Source organism: Arachis hypogaea, chromosome 3 (genome assembly GCF_003086295.3).
Source record: "Arachis hypogaea cultivar Tifrunner chromosome 3, arahy.Tifrunner.gnm2.J5K5, whole genome shotgun sequence".
Lineage (NCBI taxonomy): Eukaryota > Viridiplantae > Streptophyta > Magnoliopsida > Fabales > Fabaceae > Arachis > Arachis hypogaea.
Window position 1 is genome coordinate 65,319,284 of NC_092038.1, and position 20,056 is coordinate 65,339,339.

Genomic DNA, 20,056 nt, shown 5'->3' on the forward strand with positions numbered 1-20,056 from the left:
ATATTTATTTTTGATTGTTTCTATCAGTTTGTTGTAGCCACCGAACCCTTTTGTGAGGTTTTGCCTAAAATGTTTCCATGCTTGGCTAAATGTCTCTTTGAAACTTGTGATAAATGTTGTGTAGGAGGAATTGCCTAATAATCTAGTCAGACTAGATATGCTATTTCAAAAGGCAATGGAGTCTGGAATTGAGATACAGGTCTGTTGTCCTTATTTTTGTGATAATTCAGTTTTAGTTTTAAGAGAATTTCTGTGATTCACTCCTATTGGAGAAGAAAAGAAGTTTTATGATTATTTATTTCTATTAATGGTTTATTGTTATACTTAGATTTTAACAAGAACTAATTGAATAGTGGGAAATTAGTTGCACTTTTTACAAGATCTATCTAAGAGAGATGGTTTCCACAACCTTATTGTGATGCTGATTATTTATCCCAAATGTTCCATTTGATTCTATTTCATTATTCTTATCTCATTGTTAATCATAGCAGTAGTTCAAGTGTGAAACTAGCTTATAGTTTTCAACTAAACAGATTAAATTTTTGTAAAGCAGGGTGAAGTTTAACAGATCGAAGTCTCTCAACATCCTTCCTAAAATTAGACAAAAGATTAGAATGTATCCTGTGTTGCTGCAGGTAACGCTTCATAAAGTCCCCATAGTTTCGGTTAATCATCCTATAGTACTGCTCTAAATTGCCCCTTGCAACCTCCACTGCTATTTCTTGAACCATCTGTTCCCTCAAAAGGCTCTCACAATGCTCATTTCTTGAACCATCTGTCTCAATTATTGCATATCATGATGAATTGGTGTTACTCTTCTAATGTTGTGAGAAACTTATTTTGTACCTGATGAAAGGCTAATATTACCCAATCTCTTGTTCTAGATAGCGTCAAGGGAAGAGAACTAAACTGGGAGAAGTGATATGACACTATCATTGGGACAGTCAAAGGATTGGTTTACCTGCATGAGAATTCAAAAACTAGGATAATTCAAAGAGATATAAAAGCCAGCAACATCTTATTGGATGTTAAACTTCGCACCAAAATTATATGTGGTAATAAATCTTGTTTCTTTTTATTTTCTTATGATTATGGAATGTCATAAAATACTAAAGAATTTTTCATTAAGGTGCAGAAGTATGGCAGCATTCCAATTAAGTCAATGACAGCAATTACTGCATGTTTAAGTCGTGAAACAGTATCTATGCACAGATACAAACTGTTTTCTTTAATGTACAAATGAGATTTGAATGAGTTCCTGCAGGAAAGTATTTTCCAAGACTAGAAGAGAAGTCATGCTGGCTTTGTATTTAAAAGACTCCTCAACACTCTTGTCTATTTTATTTGTCATTTTCTCTTTTATATTTAGGCTAATTCTGATAGTGATTAGCTACAAAAGCATATTATTTTATACACCTTTAGTGTATGCTACAGTACAGATTTTACAGTTTTTTTCAGTGGTATTTGTTTTGAATTATAGTTGATGTATCAATACACTTTGTTGATGTATGGTTGTTACTTATTATTTTAGTTGATATATCAATATACTTTGTTTATGTTTTGAATTATATTGACTTCTTATTTATAGTATTTTTCTTTAGTTTGATAATACGATAAATTTGTTTATTTTTTGAAATATTATAAATATTCAAATACAAATTAGATAAAAATTTGTATTTATTAAATTTATATTATTTTGTATAAAAATAGGTATATTTTGCAATGGAAAAATTTAAAAAAATTTCTATTTTACTTTACTGATGGATTTACAGACGAATTTTCCGTCTGTATTCAGAGTTTGGAATGGTTTTCCAAGACTCCAATTACCGACAGAAATCCGTCTATAATTACCGATGGAAAATCCGTTGAAAAATTTGTCTGTAATTACCGACGAAAAATCCGTCGGAAAGTTCGACGTTTTAAGGAAATGGATGGAGAATTTACAGAGGGAAAATCCATCGGTAACTGGTAAAAATCCGTTGGTAATTTTTCGACGGAAAAAATTCATCGGTAAATAATTTTTGACAAGGCTTTTACAAAGGGACAAAATCCATCGGTAATTTCTTCGGTAACTAAAAATCTGTCTGTAATAAAAACTAAATCTGTCTGTAAATCTGTCTGAATTAATGCATTTTCTAGTTGTGAATTGGGTAGTGGTAGATTTTATTATTCTTGCAATTTTATTATGCTTTCCTTTTATGCCTTTCAAGTGTTTAACAAAATGCTTGGTAGGATGTTATAGTTGATTTTTTAGCATTCTTGGTTTGGAAAGAGAAATTAGGCAATCTTGAGTCATTAATACCCAACTCATGTTGGTAATCTAAAGTTGTTAGTCAATATTGTTTCTATTGACGCTAATCTTTTGCTAATTCAATTAGTAAGTTTATTAGGAATTTTGGATTGAGATTAACTAGTCTTATTAGACTTTCTTTGAGTGTTGGAGATGACATTGTACCTTCTCTCGTTGGAGATGACTTAATAGGATAAATTTTTGATAATTATTGTGATATGATTAGTGACTAGGATAGAAAGCCTAGATTCTCAATCCTTTCCATGAATGCCTCTTTTCATTATTTGTTTGTTGCTTTTTTTCTTGCCATTTAATTTCTTGCACTTTTACCAACCCCCTTGGATACCATAACCAATAATATGCATACCTCACTGCAATTCCTTGAGAAGACGACCCGAGACTAATACTCTCCGTTACTTTTATTGGGTTGGAATTGCGACAACAAAAAATTAAACTTTGATTTGAGAATCGATTATCGGTTTGGGCTATGCTCACAATGAAATTATCTTGTTAAATTCCGAACCGGTATAAATTTTTCACATCAAGTTTTTGGTGCCTTTGCCGGGGAATTGCAATGTGTACATGTTATTAGTTATTGTATATATGTAAATATTGTGAATATGTTTACCTTTTGTTTCTTTGTTAGGTTTTGTTTGTTTCAGGATTTGGCTTTCTTTGTTTCTTGTTACTTTTTATTTTCATTTTATCTTGCTACTATGAATTCTCACCCCTTTGGCTATGAGTTTGGTTCAAATTATGTTGTAGGAGATAGAACTTACAATGACAACATGCATCAAGGATGGAACAATCAAAGATGGGAGGAGCCTCAAGGAATTGATCAACCATCTTGGCAACAACCTTCCCAAATGTACTATGAGCAAGAACCACTCCAAGATGCATACCAATCTAATATGTGTGGTGACCCTCATTGTGGTTGTCAACCATAATCACCATATGCTTATGAACCCACTCCTCAAAATTGTCAACCACCATACTCACAAGCCTCATACCACCACTCACCTTCATTTGATCCTAACCCATATCCACCAACCACCATATGAACCATACTTAGAGCCACCACCATTCTAACACCAATACTCCCAAGAATTACCATTTCCATACACACCACCTCAAGACTTTCACCAATATGAACCACCTTCCAACTACAATACCTTTCACTCAAACAATGAACCTTCTCTTCCACCACCATCTTCATTGGACCAATATCTCCAACTCCTAATGCAAGAACAACAAGAACTTCTAATTCGTTTCCAAAAGCAAGGGGATGTGGTGGCTAGCTTAACCGAAGTGATGAACCAATTAGCCTCAATACGCATAAATATCCAAGACACCCTTATTTCTAAATGTGGAGGATTAGTTGAGAAGCACAATGAGAAGGTGAATTTGGAGCTTCAAGGCGAAGAGGAGGAGTAAAAGCAAGAAGTGCAACAAGAGGAGAGGTAGAGATAATTGAACCAAAGGAAGTGGTTGGAGATTTAGGAAATGTTGGGTGTAAAAGGAAATCTCAAGTTGAGGAGCCTTCTTCCATGGAGTTTGAAATTGATCTTGAAGAGGATAGTGCACAACCTCCAAGGCACAATGTGATTGAAGAATTAGAAGAAGTGGTACAAGCAACAAGTCCCCCTATTTATGATGATTCCGCATCAGCATATGATCTTTTTGAGCTTGATGAATCCTTCCTCACTAAACTTGGAATTGATGTTGAGGTAGATTTTAATCAACCTCCTATTTATGACTTGAGTGATGGGGAAGAGTTAGAAGAAATTGGTGAGGAAGAATGTGAACTTGAGGAAGCTTGGCAAGAGGTAGAGCATGAAACATCTTGTCAAGTGGTGGAAGCCCCTAGAAGAGGATGGACGGGAGTGAAGCATGCTTTATCAAGATCATTGGGAAGTTCTCCACCTAAGTCGCCATCTAATCCTTCATTTGAGTGGGTAAAACTCATTACTCTTAGCTTTATTATCCCACTTGAATTTGGTCTTCTTGAGACGGATGGCCAACTTCGGGCGCTTTGTGGAATTAAGCATAAGAGAAGGATGTTTAGTGGTTGGCGTTGTAAATCTAGGCTTATTATGGTTGGAAGCTCAAAATTTAGGAGCATGGATTGGTGTAGTGCTCAAATAGATGCGTCTAGGAGGGTAGTTTAGTGCCTTCATGAGAATTCATCTAGTTTACTACCCGAAGGAAATTACCATGATCAACTTGAAGACAGGTGTCAAAACAATGTGTGGGATTCCGGATTACAAGAGAAGGATCAATTTTGGGAGCTCATGGTTTGTGAAGAACTCCATCAAAGCTTGGAGCTATTAATTTTGGATGATGGAGCTTATTGGAGATTCAAGCATTGGTGGAAGTTCAAGGATGAATTCAAGCACAAGCCACCTTGATGAGGGCTCCCCATAAGTCCAACTTAAGGACAATAAAAAAAGTGCTAGGTAGGAGACACTCCACCATGGTAACATCTTTTTCATCTTCCTCTTTTGTAAATAGTGGTAAAATTAATTTGATTTCATGTTTTGTTTTGTTAGTTAAGTTTAATTGGGAGTGTAGTATGTTAAATAAAGTTTTAGGATGTTTTGATAGCTGTTTGGGGGTTTGGAATGCTTGGTTTGGTGCAAGAAATTGGAAAATTTTGAAAAACAGAGCACCATACCACGCCTACGTGTTAACAACGCGTACGCGTGACTGATGATTGGATTTTTAAAGGTTTAGAATTTCACAAATGAATTCTCGTTGCAAGTATAGTTTCTAAACCAACAATAATCCTTTCATACAAAAGATTGTTTGCACAAGTAACAAACCCCTAAAATTAATAACCGAAGTATTCAAACCTCGGGTTGTTCTCCCTAGGAATTGTAATGAAGTGTTTTGTTATTGGTTGTGAGTTATTTTTTTGGGGTTTTAATAAGAAACATGAAAGATAAATGGCAAGAAAGTAAACTAAGGCCTAAAAAGGTCTTGGCAAGGGTTAGTGGTCAAGGATCTCTATCCTAATCACTAACCACAATATGAGAATTGGCAAGGATTAATCTCATTAAATCATCCTCTAACTAGTAGTAAAGGAAAGTCAAATGAGCTATATCAATCCTAGTCCATAAGTCCTAACTCTCCACTAATTCAATTAGTGAGAACTAGAGTCAATGGATCCCAATCATCAATTACTTGGACATTAGTAACTCAAGAGTTCCTAAGTTACCTTTCCAAGCCAAGAACATAAAACTCTACTCTAGAATCCAACCAAGCATTTCATCAAATACTTGGAAGGCATAAAAGGAAAGCATAGTAAATCAACAACAAGAACAAGATCTAACAACAATTATTGCAAAGAATTAACAACAACAAATCAAAAGGAACACAATTATTATGAATTACCTTGAATAGAATGGGGAGAAGAGAGAAGAAACAAAGGTAGATCTACAACAAAACACAAGAACAACATAAAGGAAATTACAACAAAAGAATGGAAGGAGAATGAATGTAACAACAAGGAATTGAGAAGATAGAAGTAGAAGAAGATGTATTAAAATCTAGATCTAAGAACTAAACCTAATCCTAATCCTAATCCTAGAGAGAAGTGAGAGCTTCTCTCTCTAGAAACTACTTCTAACTACTAAACTAAGCTAAACTAAACTAATGGTAACTAACATCTAAAGTATGAGAGTGTGTTTATTTCCCCTTCAATCCTTGGCTTAAATAGCATCAGAAATGAGTTGGATTGGGCCCACAAGGCTTCTAAAATCGCTGGCCATGTTTTGCTTTAAGTGAACCAGGTGGCAGCAACGGCGTGTGCGCGTACTATGCACGTACACGTCACCATGCGCGGTTCAACCATAGCAAATCTTATATCGTTTCGAAGCTGAGGATGTTAGCTTTCCAACCCAACTGGAACCGCATCATTTGGACCTCTGTAGCTCAAGTTATTGTCGTTTAAGTGCAAAGAGGTCGGCTTGATAGCTTTCCGGTTCTTTCATTTCTTCATGAGTTCTCCAACTTTTCATGCTTTCTTTCTTCATTCCCTTGATCCAATCTTTGCCTCCTAAACCTTAAATCACTTAACAAACATATCAAGGCATCTAATGGAATCAAGGAGAATTAGATTTAGCTATTTTAAGTCCTAAAAAGCATGTTTTCACTCTTAAGCACAATTAAAGGAGAATATACAAAGCCATGCTAATTCATTGGGTAAATGTGAGAAAAGGTCTACAAAATACTCTAAATTCAATACAAGATAAACCGTCAAATTGAGGTTTATCAACCTCCCCACACTTAAACCTTAGCATGTCCTCATGCTAAACCAAGAATGAAATAAGGGATATGACACTTATTCAAAGCAAAGAAACTATATGCATGCAACTAAATGCAAAATGATTCTACCTACTTGGTTAAAAAAATAAATCAATCTCCAAGACATACATGCACAAGTAGGGCTTAAGATCATATAACGATTCATGAGTCCTACCAATTGAAGTATAAACATGAAGTTCACATAGACTTGCAAGAAGAACGCTCGTGAAAGCCGGGAATCAAGGAATTGAGCATCGAACCCTCACCGAAAGTGTTTGCACTCTAGTCGCTCAGTGTTTGGGGTTGACTCACTCAATTCTCCCCTAATCATGCTTTTCAAGATTTGTTCTTCTTCTAACAATCAACATATATGTCATGCATGCATACAAGTATCATGAGGTCTTTTCTTTGGTTGTAATGGGGCTAGGGTCAAGGTATGATGCATATATGGTTAAGTGAGCTTGAAATTTGAATCTTTGATAAGCTTAAACTTCCCACCTAACCTATGACATCCTATACAATTAAGTTCTAACCTAACTACCCATTTTTCACTTTTTCACATACTCATGCATTTCTTTTTAATTCACATTCCATATGCATTGATTCTTTATTGTTTGAGCTTCACGTTGGGACATTTTGTCCCCTTTTTATTGTTTTTTCTTTTTTTTTCTTTCTTTCTATTAATTTTTTTCTTTTCTTTTTCTTTTGTTTTTCTCATTTTTTTTATACAAAAGCATCAATGCATAAGGTTTTACATTTGATCAATACATGAGTATGTACCCAATTCCCAATATTTTCAATAAAAATACAAAACTACCCTTTTATTCACTCAATGTCCCAAGATTCCCACACTTGAATGATACTCACACACACTTGCCTAAGCTAATCAAAGATCCAAATTAAGGACTTGTATTGTTTTCCGCTTTAAGCTTGTAATGTGCTAAAATAAGAATAAGTGGGTTAAGCGTAGGCTCAAATTTGGCTAACAATAGAAGATAAAAGGTAAGGCTTTTTGGGTAAGTGAGCTAAATGAAATGATGGCCTCAATCATATAAATGCATGACTACACAAAATAATGGACATAAAGAATCAAACAAATCAAAGATTACAATCATAGGAAGAGAATAATGCACACAAGAAGGAAAAATAAGTGGTTATAAGATGTAACCACATCATTAGGCTCAAATCTCACTTGCTTGTGTTCTTAGCTCAAAATCCATGTTCCAAAATACATTCTTTCCAGCAAGTTCCAAAAAAATTTTTCAAATTGGTAGGTTACCCTAAAACGGTTTCTTGGGAAAGAAATCATCATCCTAACCAAGTAGTCCTAACAAAAAAAAGAAGTGGTAAAAATATGTACAAATTCTAACTAACATGCAACCTATCATGCAATGCAATAACTAATCTAACAAAGAAAACTAAGAATTGGTGTTGGACAAGGAAATTGTTACCCACGGAGATCGGTCGACGACCTCCCCACATGTGAAGATTGCACCGTCCTCGGTGCATGCAAAGAAGAGCAGGGTGGACGGGTTGCTACAATTGATGAGTTCCTCAAACGGTTGTGCGGATGACTTGTTTGTTGCCCCATTTAAAAGCTTTTCCTTTCTCCCTCCTTGGTGGCCAACCTAAAAGGATAGAAAAGGAAAGGAATATTAAGCCTATGACAAAGATATCAAAGCAAATAGAACATAGGCGGGGGTTACTGCCAAGTAGGAGTATGGTTCTCTACTACATGGTAGCTACAACATGTAGAGGAGGAAATAATAAGAGAAAATGGCATATCAAGAGGCACCAAAATAATGCAAGGAATCCTCAACAATTGAGTAGGAAGATGCAACACCATTATTAAAACGACTTAAAAAAAACGAAAACATGCTACAAAAACTAAATGAAAATGGGAAGAGTAGAAGTATGCGAATGTGATAAGCAAAAGAAAATATAAGGGGAGAAAAAAAAACTCTTTTTTTTTTTACCGACGCGTGTGCGTCATGCACATTTACGCGTCAATGGGCAAATTGGTTGAAGGACGCGTATGCGCCAGGTGCGCGCACGAGTGCGTCGAGTTAGGCCGGAGGCATAGTGTCGGCCCAAAAGTGGCACAACTCTATGGTAAAAGTACCGGGGGTGCGGATTGTGCAATCGACGCGCGCGCACACAGTGTGTGTGTGCGTGCATTGCGAATTTAAGATCATGTGCGCGTACGCGCCAGGTGCGCGCACGCGTGCATAGACTTGTGCCTTAGGCCCAATGTTTGCACAGTGCAGGCCTAACTCTTGGATTTTTGGCTGGAGGTGAAATTTTGCATCCACGCGTACGCGTACAGTGCACGTGCGCGTGGGTGGTCGAAAAATGCTCAGGTGCGCGTACGCGTTATGTGCGCGCACGCGTGGATGGTGTTCTGTTTTTCAAAAATCTTTTTTTCTAAGTTCTTGCACCAATCCAAGCCTTTCAATCCTCCAAACAGCTACTAAAACACCCTAAAACCTTATTTATCATATTATACTTCTAGCTAAACTTAACAACCACCTTCATATGACCCTAATCTATATCCACCATTCCAACAACCATATGAGCCATATGAACCACATATAGAGCCACCATGATTCCAACATCAATATTTTCAAGAGCCACCCCTCCATATTATTACCAAGATGAACCACCTCCAATAAATGAAAATTTTCAACCACAAGATGAATTCTACCTTCCACCACAAACTCACATGGAAGAATACTTATGTCCATCGATCCAAGAGCCATATGATCCCTATCATGATATCCAAGAGTCAAGGAATCACCTTAAGGAAGCATTGGATCAATTTCAAGCAACCATGGAGTATGTTTTGCAACAAGTGGAAAGAGTGGAGAATATTGAACCACCACAACTCTACCAAGAAGAACCGTCTTCCTACTATGAACCCTTCCCCCAAAATGATGAACCCTTCCACCCACCCCAACCTCTAATGGATGAAACCCTTGGTGTTCTTGATCAAGAACAAGAAGAGATGAAAAGGGATGTGCAAAATTTCATGGCCGCTTTGGATGCGGTAACAAATCAATTAGCCTCCCAATGCTTGAACACTCAAGGAACTCCCATGGCTACATGTGGAGAATCAGATGAAGAACATAGCATGAAGGAGAGATTGGAAACTCCAGTGGGAAATGAGGGAAGTCACTTTGTATTGGAACAATTGGAGGAAGCTTTAATTGTTGAAGACAAGGAAGAAGTGGTAGAAGACTTGGGAGATGCGGAACCTCCATGGGAACATAGAGTTGAAGAAAACCCCTCCAAGATGTTTGAAATCGATGCTAAGGAGGAAAGTGCACACCTTCCAAGGCATATTCCATATGAAGACTTGGATGGGATAGAACAAGAGTTGAGTTCCCGGCTCTTTTGTTCAGCAAAATATCCGGGTTATTACTCGGGCGATCCATGAAATATGGTCTGGATGCGCGGGTTGTAGATTGCACAACCGGTAAAAGGACCTGTTTTTTACCCTTCTTTCGCATCCAAAAAGAAAATAGAAAATATCAAGGTCATAGGACAACAACAAATTAAAAATAATGAGGAAGCACTTAATAAGGTCAAGGAAACAAAATTCTTAGTTGGAAGCTTGAAAATAGTGTGATTCACAAGAATGACAGTGTGTATATTCCAATGGTGCGCGCGGTTGGAACACACACACCGGCCGCACAAAACGGCAATCAAACTCTTAAGCCAACTCGAAGTTCAAAGCTTCACAACTAAGTGCTTAAGTTGCAAATATAAAACATAGAAATGCAAGCAACTTCAAGCAAGCACCAAAAAGGAATAGTCAATTGTTCATTTGCAACAAGTGGTAATCACATATACAATGCTCTTTAATTGGAAACCAAAAGATGTTTGATCAAGATATCACCGAAGGTTAAACATTTGTAAAGTGATTACTCAATTTAAATCCCAAGATGAACAATGAAACTCATATTCTACCAACACAATGCATTTACAACTAAAGTCACCCACAAACAAAGTACATAATTCTTGAAAAACATGGGTGGTTGAACTCAAAGTATACCAACAAAGAAATGAATTGGTATAACAATGTGATCATCATCAAAATTCACAAATGAAGTTGCACAATTCATACAATATGCCTAATAGAAGATAAATCGAAAGCATATGATGGCCATGTTATATGAATCAAACAAGATGTTCATTGAGGCATGTTATCGAACATGTGGTATGCAATGTGCAAGTTCATGACAATTAAGCTGAAAATTGATCCTAACCAACCCAATAAACAAGCAACAACACCTTGCAATACAGAGAAGCAATAAAGAAAGCAACAAATTTAATCTAAGCAACATAAGAGAAACTAAAACAAATGCAAAAATATTAACATAAATAAAAGAAATGGAAAAACAAAAACCTTAGATATAGAGGTTGAAGAGAACAAGAACTAGGGAGGAACAATGGCACTTCTTATAGCCACTGCAAAATCACGGTGGTTGGGTTCAATGGAAAAAGCACCAGAGAAGAGAACTCACCGGTGGGGAAAAGAAAAAATAGAAGAGAAAGAGAGAAAGAAAGGAAAGAGAAGAGGGGTAAGAGAAAGAGAGAGAGATGGTGGTCGCCAGCGGTGGGCTGACGGCAGCGGTGGCCGGCAGCAGGCTGAACGACAGGGACTGGGCAGAGAACAGAGGGAGAGGGCAGCTATGAAGAAGGAAACAAAAGAGAGGGCTGCCTCTTAACAGGGCAGGTTGCCCTGTTAATGCCCAGAACGGGACCTATGCGAACGCACTGGGAGCTATGCGGACGCACAGAAACAAAAACTTGGGAGGGTGCAAACGCACAGAGCATGCGAACGCGGCGGCCAAAGAGGTTGCAAAACAATGTGCGGGCGCACAGCAGAGTGCGCGCGCACAAAGGAACTTTCTCTTATATATATATATATATATATATATATATATATATATATCTGTGTGTGTGTGTGTGTGTGGACAGAAGCAGGTGTGCGTGCGCACACAGATCCGTGCGCACGCACAGAGGTTAAGAATGGGGGAGGTTGCTCACACGCACAGGCTGTTCCCTCGCTCCCACCAGAGGGGCCTACAATTGGCGCGCAGACACACACGTCTGTGCGGCCGCAGAGATGAAGTATGAAAGGCAATGTGCGCGTACGCACGTAGTTGTGCGCACGCACAGGCCAGAGAATAGGGGGTAACGCGCACACACAAGACGTGCTGGCACTGCGACCAGAGGGCATCTCAATGCGTGTGCGTATGCACAGGCTTGTGCGTCCGCATAGATGGCGAAAAACACAGTTTTGTGCGCACGCACATCTTGGTGCGCACGCACAGATGACCTATTTCATAAATTTCTTTTCTCTTCAAAACTAAGGTTCCTAACCTTAGCACAATAACACACCAACCCCAAATCATTCAAACAAGCACAAAATCATAGTCCACAAGAAATTTAACTTATACAATTCAAAAGTCATCCGATCAAATCTAAACTAAGCATTGTATCACAAGAAAACAAATAGTTCAAAAAGCTATAAACAAGAGATAAAATTTGAAAATGTCACCATGGTTTTCCCCAAGGAGAAAAATCTCTAACTCCTTGGCGCCCTTTGGTTGAGTATGATTTTTGAAATTGAATTCTTGGCACTGTCGTCGTTTCCTTGCTCCTTGCAATCTTCACTCACTTTGTTTTCAACTATGTCGCACCCAAAAATGGAGTAAGCTTCAAGGATAGGCTTGTTGGACTCCTCCAAAGTGAACTTGACTAACTTGCCATCTGACTCAAAAGAATAGACCCCCGAGTGTGCGTCTAGCTTGAAATAGGCCGTCTTCAAGAATGGTCTTCCAAGGAGTATTGATGATGGCTTAGTTGAGTCGATAGGAGGGGTCTCCAAAATGTGAAAATCAACTGGAAAGAGCAATCCTTGAATATTGACTATAACATTCTCTACAATCCCCACAACGGACACAATACTCTTGTCGGCTAACACTAACCTCGCCTCAGACCTCTTTAGGGGTGATAAGTTCAATCTTTCATAGATAGGGAGTGGCATGATGCTCACACACGCCCCCAAATCACACATACAGTCCGTGAACTTAGTCCCACCAATCAAACAAGTAACCAAACATAGGTCGGGATCATTGCATTTTTCAGGAAGTAAAGAGGAGATAGAATCATCTACTAGCTTTTTGTTGAGGTTTCCAAGCTTGTCTTTGTGAGTGCAAATATCCTTGAGAAACTTGGCATATTTTGGCACTTGTTGAATGGCGAAAGAGATGGATGGTAACTTCAACTTTCTAAAAAACTTCCACCACAGTGGGGTCAAGATCTCCTTGCTTTTTTGCTTTCTTGGCTAAGGTTTGAAATGGAATGGGCAAAGGTTCTCCAAGCAAGGTCTTTCTCTTGTGCTCCTTGACCTTTGGTGGTTCTTCCTCACTTTTGTCAACATTTTCATCTTCACTCCTCATCACCTCCACTTCATCTTCTACCTCCTCATGGTTTGTCTCCTCACTCAACTTTAAAGGTATAGCCACATTCTTATCCAATTTAGTACCACTTCTAAGAGTAATGGCATTTATGCTTCCTTTAGGATTGGGTTGAGGTTGGGAGGGAAAACTACTTGAGGTTGAAGCTTGTTGGGTGCTTTGTGTGGTTTGAGGAGGGAGAGTCAAATGGGTAAGGGCTTCGGCTATTGTAGCCATGTATGCATCTTGTTTCTTATGAAACTCTCTTTGTTCTTACATGAAGGTGTGTATTGTGTCATTCATGTGGGATTGATTGGAGGGAAGGGCTTGGTTAACTTGAGAAGGATTGGATTTACTATTTGGATGTTGGTACTTTACTTGAGATGGAGGTTGTGGATATGGTTGTTGGTATTGTGGTTGACCTTGTGGGTGTTGATGATAGTAAACTTGAGCATTTTGGTTAGGTTGAGCTTGGGGAGCTTGGTTCCACCTTTGGTTTGAGTTATCTTTCCACCCTTCGCTTTGATTACCTCCATGTGGGTAGGATCCTTGGTTGTAGTTGGGTCTTTGTGGGTAGGGGTTAGCAACTGCCAATGTCGTGTCCTCTTGGATTTGAGGGTACTCATCGGTGTAATGAGTAGTATAAGCACAAACACCACATATCCTTGATGGTCCTTCGGTCCTAGGAAGTTGAGGTGGAGTATTTATCAAAGCTTGATGGATTTGTTTCCCTTGGGTGATTTGCCGCAACAACACCGTCATCTCACCGAGGGTCTTAGTCAAAATAGCATCTCTAGAGGGAGAAACCTCGCTCACAGCTTTTGGTTACGAACTCCTTGCCCTAGAGTGTTGAGTTGAATCCGCTAGGTCCGATATAACTTCCCATGCCTCTGCTGTGGTCTTGTTTTTGGTCAATGATCCTCCACTTGCGGCATCTAGGAGAAGCTTATCTTGGTGGTGCATTACTTGACAGAAATAACTGATTAGAACCAACTTATCTATCCGGTTGTGAGGGGAAGCCTCTAGCAACTTCTTGAATCTCTCCCAATATTCATACAAAGTCTCCCCATCTCGTTGCACAATGCAAGAGATCTTTTTTCGTAGCTTGTCTGTTTTTTGAGGAGGGTAGAACTTTTCCAAGAATTCTTTTTACAACAAGTCCCAATTGGATCTAACTTCACCCGGCTGAGTATAAAACCACTCATTCGCCTTTCCTTCTAAAGAGAAAGGGAAAGCGAAGACCAACACTGTGGCTTCATCCGCTCTATGTCTTCTTGCAGTTGCAAATGCAACTTGGAAATCCTTAAGATGCTTCAAAGGATCTTCCCCAGGCAATCCTTGTACTTGGGGAGCAAGTTGATTTTTCCAGACTTAAGCTCAAAATTCGGATCCAACGCCGGATACAGAATCTAAAGTGGTTGCAAGAAGAGATCAGGAGCTCTGGCTTCCTTCAAAGTGATCCTTTGAGGTGGGTTCGCCATGACGGTGCCACCTGAGTCACTCAAAGATAATTCAGTACTTCCCGCAGATGAATAGAGAGTCTCCTCGTTGATTAGAGAATGATGGTCACAGATTGGTGGTGATAGTGAATGGGAGTGATCCTCAAGGGAGCCTGATTCACTATGCACGAAAGCTAGCCGGCGCCGAGCTTGCCTTATACGAGTTAAAGCTCTTTCAATTTCTGGATCAAAAGTGGCCATGCTCGGGTCTGGAAGCGACCGTGTCATTCAACTAAGGAGGCAATGAAAGCATGCGATTATGAAAAGTAAAACAAAAGTAGGCAAGTAAACAAGAACTAACTTAATAGTCTACAACTACCAAGACTAACTAAAGAGGAAAGGAGTATCTACAATTAATGCCAAGTAGCAAACCAAAAATCAAATATTCACAATAATCACATATTTACAGAACCAAAATCATAGCACTCATTGCACTTAAAGTGAAGTTTTCCCTGCAACGGCGCCAAAATTTGACGGCGGCTAAATTGCATAGGTTTGGATTTTCACACTAAAAGAGGATTAACATTGCAAGCATAGACCAAACCCAAAAATCGGCCACCGTTCAAATTGGAATTTCACAAAGTGTGACACAACTCAAAACCAAATTAAAACCGAGAGTATTTGACTCTCGGGTCGTCTCCCAAAGAATCACTTGAGGGCAATGAGTGTGCAAATTCCGGTTGTAGGGATCAAGGGGTTGTAAATGAAGAAATGAACATATAAAGCAATAAAAGAACATGCAAAATTGTAATGATTGAACTAATAAAGAAATTAAAGAACCGACTATGTAATATGAACAAGTAAAGTATAAAAGAGATTAACATAGCAATGTATAAAAGATTGAAAGCATAAAAAGGGGTCTTGGCTTGGAGTGAGCTAAGGGTCCTTTTCTTGTTGGAACCACAACTATGACAATTATGATGCATTAATCTCACTTGATCAACCCTCACATCAGAAGCTATGTTAAATGAGCATAAGTGTTCTTAACCCATAAATCCTAAATTGCTTGCTAATTGCGTTAGCAACAACTTAGCGTTAGTGGGAACAAGAACAATTAACAATCCAAGAATTGACACTAAATGTTGAACATTACAACTCTAGGAACCCAATTGCTCACTTGATCCAAGCCAAGAGACAAAAATTTAGCCTAAAACCATGTTTGACATTTTGTCAAACATTTGGTGGGCAAAAAGCTTAAACATGAGAGAAATGAGAAAAGACTTGAAACTAAAAGTAACAATTGATCTCAATCAACAAGAATAACAAAAGAAAGCATAGAACAAACATCAAACATCAAATTCATCAACAAGAAATTGAAATTGCAAAAGAGAAGTGAAATTGAACTATAACTTGAAATAGAAGAAAGAGTAATGACAATGTAACTATAAAGAGTAATAACAAGAGAATAGTTGGTGGTTCTTGAGTTGGGTTAAAACGGCGGAATTTCCAAATAAAATGGCATTTTTTGTTGGTTAAAATGGCGGTACAAACTGCCATTATTTTCAGGATAAAATGGCGTTTTTGGTTGGTTAAAACGGCGTTTATGAACTACCATTTTTACCTTGGCAGAGTGGCATTTTTGGTTGGTTAAAATGGCATTTGAAACCGCTGTTTTTACCGGATTAAAACGGGATTTTTATTGGTTAAAATAGCATTTTGAACTGCCATTTTTACCCTGGTAGTGGCATTTTTATTGGTTAAAACGGCGTTTTTTAAACACCGTTTTTACATGGTAAAAATGGCTTTTCATGTTATTTAAAATGACAATTACAAGCTTCTGATTTTACCGGATAAAAGTAACATTTTTTATCGTTTAAAAAGGTAGTTTTAACCGTCGTTTTTACCATGTTAAACAAATAATTTTTTTGTTTAAAATTTTACAATAACAAGAAATCATAGCCTATAAACAAAATATTATGTAATTCATAAATAAAGTATTAAATATAATATAGAATTTTTTAGTATTGGAAATAAAAAGTAATAACTTCAATACAAATAAAATATAAAATATAACATGATTTTTTAATTCTAAATGTCTTCACTTAGATTGGCTCAAATTTTTAACAGTGTCACATACATCTCATACATAAAACAAGGTAACTAGCTTGGCTAATACCTTGAAAGTAAGAAAAATAACATAATATTATGATCTTGTTTCTTCCTTTCTGGCTGCCCAATTTCAAAATATCTTCCGCCAAAATATCTTTAAAACATCTGCTTTTATATGCTCTTTTCCAAAAATAGAGCTTGATACATGTAACTCTTGAAGCAACTTTTCGAGTCTTGTCATAGTTGCTTCAACACTTTTCAATGCCTATGGCAGAGATAAGGCATAAATTAAAATCATCTGGATAAGTTGACACTGCCTTATTACTAATAGCATAGAAGGCTAGGAAGATAGCTCAACCTACAATGTTAAAACCAAATAAAGCCTAACAATAACTTATCAAAAAACCATATTAACCCTCAAAGTCTAGCTTTGCAGACTCAACTCAACTGATTGGAAGCAGCATACACTGATAAAATAATTTTAAAGCAGGGAAACATACCTCATCAAATGAATCTGAATCTTTTGCAATTGACTTAACTGCAGATCTCTATCTATCAATTATTTTCTTGACCTCTTTTTCTAATGTCTTCTCCCTACATTTTACATTTTTTACAAAGATAAAAATGAAACATTTTTCGGATTAAGAAAATTTAGGTAAAAAAATTAGCTTCACAACCCCTGCAACTATACAGTCTCTTTCTGTTGTTCTTACAAAGCTTTCAGCTACAAATGATTCCAATATCCATAGTTTACCCCAAAAATTTAATTGAAATTTAAATGGCTGAATTTTTTTTCAATGAATATGCATATGCATATACTGGAACACGAATGGAAAAGCAGATAGACAGACACAGGAAAAAATATATATCATGGAAATTGATATAAATCTGTAAATGCATGCGCATATATAAGATATCATTTTAGAAATGCAACTTGTGGAAGAAGTATATGCTACAGGTATGATCTTTGTGGCATGTTTCAAAGTTTGAAGAATGATTTTTCATAGATCTTATGACATCCTCTAGAATGGATGGAAAGAAAAAAGACAAAACATAATAATTAGATAACTAAATTAAAGAAATTATTAAGTGCTTTCAATGACATAATCTAATATATAAATTATAGCCCTCATAGACGACAAGTTACATATATATAAGTTGAAGAGTACAGGAAGGAGTCCATGAGGATAAAATAAAATAATAAAACAAAAAAGAAATTTATTTGAATTGGAATTTGAAGGAACAAGCAATACAATTATGCTTATGCAATTGCATGTAAAAGGGATCTTGAATTGTCTCTACACCAGTCTTTTTTATGTTGTCGTCACTTACAGTGAACAAGGCTACAACTTGCTTGTTAACTACTGCTATTGTTTGTTAATGTTATACGTACAAAAAGGATACAGTGGAAACAAAAAGGACACTTTACATTTGGCAGTAGTATAGATAAAATGAGATATTGATATGGCAGATATACCATTTTATGCTGTTTTTTATTTTCTCCTTCAAGTCAAAATAGAAAGTGACACTAGAATTATCACTATATCTGGTATATAATTATCTGTATATACATATATCACCTTTAACTTAATGAATGAACCATTACCAAGAAACTCCTCTTTCACATGCTTAAGGTTATTACTATGAGGATGATTGTTATTATTGTTATTATAAACCTAAAATAAGAGCAGCAGGAATCCAACCACCAGTTTTGGACCTATCAGCAGGGTAGCCTTTGTAGTCCTAATAGTGTATAATTTTCATGCTTAACTAGAATAACAAAAGTACCTACCTTCTCAATGACGGCATCGTTCGGTATAATAATGTGGGATTTGAATGCAAATGCAGGAGCAACCGTGGCAATGCTAATGGCAGTGTTACCAGCACTCCCTTCAGTGATTATTCCACCTGGACTTAGCTGGCCAGATTCTAAGGCCTGCATAATCAATCATAGAGAGTTTAATATGTAGTGGAAGACTTTGATTTCACACCTAATTTGTCACAAACTATGAAAAAAAACACTAAGATTTGTACCTCTAGGATAATTGGATGACTTGAACATCATGTCTTAATTACAGAAAACAGCAAGAAGAACCAAGTAGAAACTGGAAACTTAATTCATAGAATAAACTTCTTTCGTATTTTATTTCCATATTCAACTCTAACATAACATATAAGTTTTAACATAACATATCACTCTTTCTCAACCTTATCCATCAGCCTCATCATCATGCACCAAAGAATCAAAACCCTAATACCTTACTGCAAAATCAAAACTTGACTTGACTAGTTGATTTCCACAGTATCATGGGAATAACTGTAAATTTAGCAAAAAATGAAAAAAAACAGAGAGCACTTACCACGAGCAAGTAAGATGAGCGGTTCTCGATCTCATCGATCATGTCACGTGCATTTGCCAGAGGTGGCAGTGCCTCCATGATTCCGTTGGAGCTGCATTCACGTCGAGACAATTCTATCATGAACGTGTGGTAAAATTTCACCACCTCTAGCACCCTCGTCAACAAGAACAATAACGCAGAAGATCAATCAAAGTAAAAATACACAACAAAGAAAAAGAACAGGCATTCTCTGTTTCTTCTTATTAGAGCATGAACTACATCTAAAAGTATGAAGAAGAAGGAAAAATCGAAAGATAAAGTAGATTAAATTAGTAAGGAATTATTCACAAAATAGCAAAACCAAATCACAGAAGCACAATTGGAGGCCAGCAACAATGGCGCCACTTGTGGCGATGGCAAACTTCAGATTGAAGTTGAAGAAACAGATCACAGAAGCTCAATCACAGGCAGCAATAACAACGTCACTTACAGTAGTGCGAAGATGAATCGTGACGAAAAACCCTCAGATCAGAAATAGAAAACTAGATCAACAACAATGGCCTCGTCGTGTGGAGATGAACAAAGGCAATTGTTAGGGTTTCGTATACTCTCACTCATATGTTGAAAAGCGTCACTTGCTTTCACTCTCATATTCTCTTTTAGTTTTATAAAAAAAACAAAAAAAAAACATTAAAACAATTGTAGTGGTGGGTATAAAACGCCAAAATGTAGCGCTTTAAGCAAGGATGTTATGGCATAAGAGAGAAATGTTAAAATGAAACAACAATACGGCAGTTAAGTAACATTGCCATAATATTAGTGCCATTTTAATCATATTTTTTGTAGTGTTAATTCACTAAAACATCCATGCTAAAATATGAAGTTATGAGAACGTTCTCCGCTATAGTTTTCCAATCAAAACCACCAACAAATATATAGGGGTTGCACCATCACCACTAGTATAAGAAAAATACTGAGTACCATCGAAATTATTGTTGAAAAAATGAATAAAATCTGATGGTAAGTTAATTACTGATGGATTTATCGTCGGAAGAAATCCGACGGTATAAATCTCACTGATAATCAGTAACCATCGGATTTTATTCA

General features: G+C 37.1%; 1 non-coding gene across 1 annotated transcript; it reads left to right on the top strand.

Moving 5' to 3' along the window:
- Positions 1-14,062: 14,062 nt before the first annotated feature.
- LOC112793787 (small nucleolar RNA R71) lies at positions 14,063-14,169 on the top strand. The gene has a single exon (XR_003198481.1). It is a non-coding gene; the product is annotated as a small nucleolar RNA R71 (small nucleolar RNA).
- The last annotated feature ends 5,887 nt before the right edge of the window (positions 14,170-20,056 follow it).